General features: G+C 41.1%; 1 long non-coding RNA gene across 1 annotated transcript; it reads left to right on the top strand.

The window, feature by feature from the left end:
• The first annotated feature begins 1,833 nt into the window (after positions 1 to 1,833).
• Positions 1,834 to 2,275, top strand: LOC122648692. The gene is made up of 3 exons (XR_006331120.1): positions 1,834 to 1,865; positions 2,017 to 2,104; positions 2,207 to 2,275. It is a non-coding gene; the product is annotated as an uncharacterized LOC122648692 (long non-coding RNA).
• The last annotated feature ends 5,694 nt before the right edge of the window (positions 2,276 to 7,969 follow it).

Raw genomic sequence — 7,969 nt, 5'->3', positions numbered from 1 at the left:
TTGTAACCATTATACTGTTCCAGACTTCCAGTGCATTGCTTCTCGGTGTCACTACCGCTGGTTACCTCCTCCTTACTCCGCATATAAGCGGATCCCCCGACAAGCATCCGATGCACTACTGAGTCCGGCAGGGTTTGTGCTGGGCTTTTCAACCTACTGGTTGGAGGGTTGGGCTGCTTGTGCCAGGGAAGGAATTTTCAAGTCTGGTGGTTGGGTCATGGCGTCATGCCGCGCCTGGGCTGAGGCCCTGTATATAAAATGGCCATGGATCAAGTATTATAATTTATAGGGAAACAGATCTTTGTTCAGGAGTGTGGCCTACGTCAGCACTCCCATGAGTCTATCTCTCTCCTCTCCATGTGAAAAGACATATTTGCCCTCTTATTTTAAAAAGGAGAGAGATAGATATATGGGAATGTTGGCGTAGGTCACATTTCTATACAGAAAACTGCTTCCCTAATTTATATTTAGGGAATGCACCCGCTCCGCCCCTGTTGGCGTGTTATCTCTCCGCCCCTGGGGCATGTAAGCTCTCAACCCCAGTGGCGTGTCTCCCCCTTGTGAGGTTCAGTATCAGTCCACCAGTCATGACCCTGGGTGTCATCGACGACGATCCTCCACATCACCCTCAGCACCACCTCTCTCACCCTCACCGCCACCTGTATCGCCCTCACCGATGCCCCCTGCTCACTGCCCCCATCCTCCACGCCATCTCCCTCACTGTTACCATCTTTCACACCACCGTCATCACTGCTCCCATCCCCCTCACCATCACCCTCACCACCACCTCCCTCACCCTCACCGACGCCTCCATCCTCCACACCATCACTCACCCTCACCTCACCCCCTGCTCACCCTCACACTCACCATAGCCCACAGCTCACCCTCTCCCCCCTGTTTACCCTCACTCTCACCATACCCCACGGCTCACCCTCTCCCCCCCTATTCACCCTCACCGCACCCTCTGTTCGCCCTAACCCGAAGACCTCCTCTCTCACTCCCATCCAAATTCCTGCTCTAATTTCTTGTTCCCACCTCAGCCCCCAGCTCACCCCTTTCCACCCCCTATGCATCCGCCTGGCTCTGTTTTTCCTTTTCTTTTTTTTGCGTATGGTTGTGCAGCTTTTGTAGGTTCTGGCATTAGTGGCGCCTTGGATTTGGCCGGAATCGAAGCCCTTCCCCCTTTTGATTGGGTGGTCACCGTCGCCAACGATGGTGATGCTACTCGGAATGTGCTCCCTGGAATCGATGCAACGATCATCAAGAACTTCATTGGGCCGCGTGCATACTGTGACTTTCCCTGTCTCCCAGGATCGTGTCAGGCATGCGGCATAAAAATAATGTCTTCTTTTTGTTTATTTCTAATGTATTCCTTTTTTATGGCACGTTCGTGCATGCGCTTCATTATGTAAGCTGTGTTTACAGCGAGTTTCCTTGGGATGTGGTTGTTACCCATTCCCTCCCCCGACCGGTCCCGCCTATGACATGTATGTCAAGACCATATGTCTCACTGGTTTCTGAACCGTGTCAGTTTTGAAACCTTGTGTATCACATGTCAACTATCTTCGTTATGTTTCTTGTTTTCTTTCTTTTGGTGTTGGGCACGCATGAATGAATAGCCATGCTTTCTACAATATATATATATATATATATATATCCGTTTTGCTTCTTTGCTAATTTCTTCTTATTGTATTAAAGCTTTTTGTTTATGGTTGTTTATTGGTGATTTTTCATTGTGTCGGTGTTGGTTTGTCAGGGTGAGAAGAACTCAGGATCTGCCAGCCAGAATGTTGGGGCCTCTGTTGATTTGGGTTCTCAACCCGCTGCAGCTGTGTCTTCATTGAAGCTGGTCATGCTGCTGCTAGGTAAGTGTAGCTTCCAACTCTTAGAAAACTGAGTTATGCAGTTTCAATAAGTTATGGGTTTCTACTGATTGGATTGTTCTTTGAGATTGATATACCTTAATGTTTTGTTCTTTTTCTGGTTGATATAAATCTCTGTGTTTTCTGTTTCCAGGGCATATGATCGAGCTGCTATTAAGTTCCGGGGTGTTGATGCAGACATCAATTTTAATCTCAGTGATTATGATGAAGATATGAAACAGGTGGAGTGGGGAATTGGAGTAGACAATTGCTTAGAGAGTGTTGTGCAAATACGAATTGTCATTGTGAACTTATATTCGTTTGTTCTATTGCTTGCTTTTCAGATGAGGAACCTGACCAAGGAAGAATTTGTGCACATACTTCGCCGCCAGAGCACTAGATTCTCTAGGGGGGGTTCGAAATACAGAGGCATGACACTGCATAAATGTGGTCGATGGGAAGCTCGAATAGGGCAGTTCTTAGGCAAGAAGTGAGAATCCCTTAACTTGAAGCTGATTTTTTTTTTTTTTTTTTCTTTTTCTGTTGCTTTATCTATCATTTGTTTCTATTTAAAGATAAAATACCTAATCACATGATCTCGAAAACCAGTTTTTAAGGACATCTCATACTATAAAACATTTCTATTGTCTGAGATACCTACTTTCAACCAAAAAAAAAGTGGGACAAAGGAGCCTTGTAAACCCTGTTTTCATCAATGAGAAACGATGCTTGCTTGCAGGTATATATATCTCGGGTTTTCACTATATATCTACTTAGAATCCACGTATGGTCACACGTGCACCTTTACTAGTATATATATATATATATATTTAGGGAGAAAGAATGTCACCCTAAATATATATATGGGGATAGTTTTCATACGCGGCTGTGTAAGCCGTGCATGTGAAAGGGTGAGAGATTTGAGGCATTATATATGGGTTGGGGTTTATGACTTTTCCGATTATTTGTGAGAGGGGACACGACCGTGCATGCTTGCACGACCGTGTATGAAATCTTTGGCCTATATATATATACATATAAAGAATGTCACCCGGTTGTGCACCACACGCCGCCCTTGCGCCTAACACAGGGGCATACGTAATCAGCCCTTGTCTTCTTCTTCAAAAGGGTTGAAGCCCAAGCTTTCCATGTATCTTGGAGCTAGCTTCCAAATCCAAGCTATTTTCTCTTTTTTTTTTTCTTCTAATATTATTTCTTCCCTCCCTCTGCAACTCTAACAATGCCACCATCCTTAGCTACAAACAACAGGATGAGACTCCTTTGATTTTTTTTTCAAACCCTAGGTTGGCGGATTAGGGTTTTCATCAATTATGTTCAAGGAAGCAGCAAGTCTGATGGTTTCGGTGGTGATAGGGGAAGGGGCAAGCCGTGGTGGGGGTTATGGTTTTGGAAGCGGAGGTGGTGGTTATAGTGGTGGAGGTGGTGGTGATAGAGGTAGTGGTGGTTGAAGGGGAACGAGTGGTTATAGTGGTGGAGGTTACGGCGGTGGTGGTGGTGGATAGTTATATTTTGACCTGTGGATCTGAAGCAGGGTTAAACAGTAACCAGTAGTAATAATAGCACATTCAAGAACTTAAACTTGGGAGTACCAACAGAACAAGACTTGGTTGAATCTTTATCAAGATCAGATTTTGAAAACGGAAATCAATAGAACATCAGATGCTAATTTTGAATATAAATTATGATTTGAAAATCCTAATTCAAAACTACTCAAGATATCAAAGAGTTTTAGTTGCAGAAAGAACTGACAAAACAGATCAGAGATTAGATCTTAAAACAAAGAACAAAAACATAAGAACTATGAGTAGCAATAAGGGAAGAAGAAGAGGACAAGGGCAAAATTGTTATTTCATTCCAAAACTAACAGAGTTAATACTTAGGGGTATGGAAATAATTTTTGAAATTCCAGGGGTGGTAGACATAATTGTTTGAAACCCCAGGAGTGGTAGACATAAATTTCACTTATAATTATAAATTCCTAAATCAATTCTAAGGGTTTGAGTTTCCTAACAGAGGATCTACATGAGGGCACTTATTCCAATGCACGGTAGCTCAATTAGGGATTAAATTTGATGGGAGCAAAAACGCTACATGGTCGTGTGTGGCCCGCGACCATGCACCTAGACACATGGCGCATGAAATGATCATCACACCCATGAAAAGGTGGAAATCTCTAAGGGGACAATGGTCATTTTGCATACCCTATGTCTGGGTGCAAGGGTTGCATGCAATCAGGTAGCTTTCTCTTTCCCAAATTTTACACATAGGTACTTCTACAATGTTTTTTGCTCACATGTCAAGTTTCAACTCAAGCAGAGTTGACCAATTGTCAAATTAAAGGATTGAAAATCCCAAAACTACTAATATGATTTATGTCGATGCATGGAGTGTCGAGAGAATGCATGTCTTTTTTTGTTGGTAGAAGAGAGAGAGAGACGCATATCAATACATAGAATGATATACTTAGAATATAAGTTTGAAATTTAACACATGGATAATCCAAACTATTCGATAGATATCTATCAGTTAAAGATGTTACTTTACTATTTTTTTTTGGGTAAGGAAGAGCTTTACTGATTATCAGAGTGTGTACAAACATTGGCATCATGCTCACATAGATCATGAAGCCAAGTAGTGGAAAATGGCCAAACTGTCTCACACACAAGAGACAGGGTTTTCCTGGCCAGGGCATTTGCAATTGAATTTATAGCCCTAGGAATTGAAGAAAAGACAATGGAAACGAAAGAGGTTGAGAGCCTTTGAATATCAGCAACGATGTCCGCCACTTCATGAGGAGGGGTCCTTCTTTGGTGCACAATATAATCAACCGCATCCTTGTTGTCAGACTCAATGTAAACTCTATGAAAACCTTCCTCCAGAGCTACCGTTAGCATGCTCCTGACAGCAAGGATTTCTCCTTGAAGGATGGACCCTAAACGAAGTGGAATTGAGATAGCTTTCGAAGAGCACCAGTGTGATCCTTGAAGGCCAGCCCCAACCCCCCCTAGAGCTTTCGGTGGGCTTTGCCGCATCACAATTTGCCTTGAGAAAACCCACAGGTGGGGGCCACCAAAACTGCCTGGGAGTACTGTCAACTGTAGAGCCCAAGTTCTTGATAACCGGTGGAGCACTAGTAGCAGCTTGAAATTCCATGAAAGCTTTTTCTGCACCAACAATCACCTCTTCTGGAGTTCATCGTTTGCCATGGAAAGAGAGTTCATTATGTGCCTTCTAAAGCGTCCAACAGAGAAAAAAAGCCCTTGATAGCGCCTCTAGTGCTATGTTGCTTCACTATTTGGCACAAGGTGCTTTGATCTCTCATTTAAAAAAAGAAAAGAAAAAAAGGTGAGTTTATCGATGGTTTTATTTTATTTTATTTTACAATTTCCAAACAAATCTTCTTTTTTTTTTTTATGAAACGCAGGAAAATAATATATTAGACACGTAGAGGGGAAACGGGAGTCATAGTACAAGCATTTTTTGCCAGGTTTTTGGCAATAGTCATACAAAAAATATTAGTACTAAACCTAAAATGTACATTTTGGGTTAGATCAGATATATATAGCAAACTATCAAACAAGTTCCATGGCCATTGGCATTTGGTTGGAGATGGAAGAGCTTGAGTGATCCATAAGTTATCACACCAAATTTCTTTAATCTGTAACCCAATGCAGGCAGCATGGTCTAATCCTTCACGGATAGCAAAAATGTTGTCGACCAAATCCGTAGTAAAACGTAACGTTCTTGCATAAAAAAAACTTAAACTGTCCATGTACCAAGATGAGATAGGCCCAACCATCCTCAGTCAGTCCAGACTCCAAAGGAACCGAAACCTGCACAAATTAAGATAGGATAATCATAACTAGGCAAGTTAATCGAGGAAGGATGTAGGAACATTTGTAAATTATTTACCATGTAGTTTAGGGAAAAAAAGGAAGAAGGATATAAATTCAAATCCACAATCCATTTATGAACAACCTTTAAAACCTATGAGGGGTTAGGTTGTTCAGACCCGACCACAACCTTGTTCCTATTTGTCCAAATATAGTAGCAAGTAATAATAAAAACATTAAAAAACCAGGATAACATAAGTGTATCAGACCGAAGGTGATAGTAGAAAAATCGACAGAAAAGACTGAAATTAGCAAATCCCAGAGAATCAGGCCTTAACCCAAGTGGTCCTGCTGCCCAGATGCATTTAACCCAATCACAAGAAAGGAAAAGGTGCCATAAAGATTCAACACCATTTCCACAAAGAGCACATGTAGAGTCAATCTGGATCCATTTCGATAAAATATCCTTGGTGGAAAGTCCTGCAATGAGCAAACACCAGAAGAAAATTTTAAATTTAGGATGAAGCTGAAGATTCCAAAAACATTTCCACCAACTAACAAAAGTATTAGAAGTTCGTGTAGTGGAAGATAAAGTTCTTGTAGCAAATTTAGTGGTAAAAAGACCAGATTTTGTCTTAAAGCACCACCATTGATCATCTGAAGTAGAAAACTTAATTGTCTAAACATGATTAACAGCAAAGGGGGGAAGACATTTATTAAGAAGATCAAGATTCCAATTATTATCTCTTTGAAAATGACGAACTGTCAACAATCTATCATTAGACTTTAGGGGTGTAATAGCAGTATGAGAGAGATTACCTGAGAGGAAAAGAATCCATTTATCATACCAAAAAGAAGTAGTGCTTCCATTACCAACCCGCTGACACACCATACTCTCCAAATCAGGGATAACCTGTGCAATTCTATTCCAAGTCCAAGAGCCTTTTTGGCTCTAGTGGCGGGGTCAAATAAACTATATTTAAGGAAATACCTCGCTTTCAGGACACGAGCCCACAGAGACTAGGGCTCAGTGAGTAATCTCCAACCTAGCTTTAAGAGTAGAGCCCTGTTATGATGGTCCGCCTTTCTAAACTCCAAACCCCCACAAGACTTAGGACGACACATTTTGTCCCAACAAATCTTTTTACTTGGTTGTAATAAATGAAATAGAGGTTGAGTGTAAGAGGCAGCCCCATATGACCTCAAAAGCAAAATTTACTTTTGGTTTTGAAGGCTATATGGAGGTACCCAGCGTCACTCTTCGTGTAAACCAATGTACGGTAATATCAAAATCGATCGAACCAAACTATTTATTGGTTCAATATTGGTTGTGGTTTATACTTATACAAATGGTGAAAAACGAAAATCGTTTGAAGAATCGAAATAAAACATAGATTTTTTAAAATTATTTTTCTTTTAATAAATGAACTGAAATCAAACCAATAAAAAATCGATAAGAGATTGATACAAGACCAATTTTGATTTTATAAACCGAGTTCCTTGTTAGCTCAAAACCAAATTGAATCAGTATATAAAGAATCGAGAAAACCCGGATTGAAACCGAATCAAACCAATCGTTTGACACCCTTAATTCACACGCACGTGTTTGATGTAGGGTGGTCCATTAACTTAGCTCAGGAAGCTCACAAAGAATATCTCAATGCTATTACTTCAAATGGGAAGCAATAGGTTCCTCCTACCAATCCGAAGAGGAATCACTGGTCACCTCCTACCTAGGCTTTTTAAAACTCAATGCTGATGCTTCTCTCACCACAAACTCATCTATTGAAGGCCTGAGTTATATTGTGCATGACCATCAGGGTAAATGTATCTTTGTTTTCTCAAAGCCCTATTATTTTGGATCGATCTTAATGAGAGAAGCTTTAGTTGTTCGATCTGGCATTCTCATCTGCATAGGGGAGTGTTTCAATAAAGTTCAAATTGAGCCAGATTGTTTGGAACTCATCAATATTCTCTCCAACCCAAGCAAATCGGTTCCTATGGAAGTCTCTCCTATTATTGATGATATTCGCCATTTTGCTTCCAGCATTGATGAATGTTCCTTCTTTCATATAATATTACAGACAATCTAGCTCGGAAGGCCCTATTTATGGGATGTCGGACAGCATGATTGTTGTCCTTTCCTTGGCTCCAGGACCTTTGTAACCTAGAGACCTCGGCTTTGTCATCCTTTATTTTTGATTAAAATCTCAATTTACCAAAAAAGTGTTTGATGTAGGGTATGAGCTATGG

Source organism: Telopea speciosissima, chromosome 1, assembly GCF_018873765.1.
Source record: "Telopea speciosissima isolate NSW1024214 ecotype Mountain lineage chromosome 1, Tspe_v1, whole genome shotgun sequence".
In the NCBI taxonomy this organism is placed as follows: domain Eukaryota; kingdom Viridiplantae; phylum Streptophyta; class Magnoliopsida; order Proteales; family Proteaceae; genus Telopea; species Telopea speciosissima.
The sequence above is the reverse complement of the archived record's forward strand: the minus strand, read 5'-3'. Positions and strand labels throughout refer to the sequence as shown.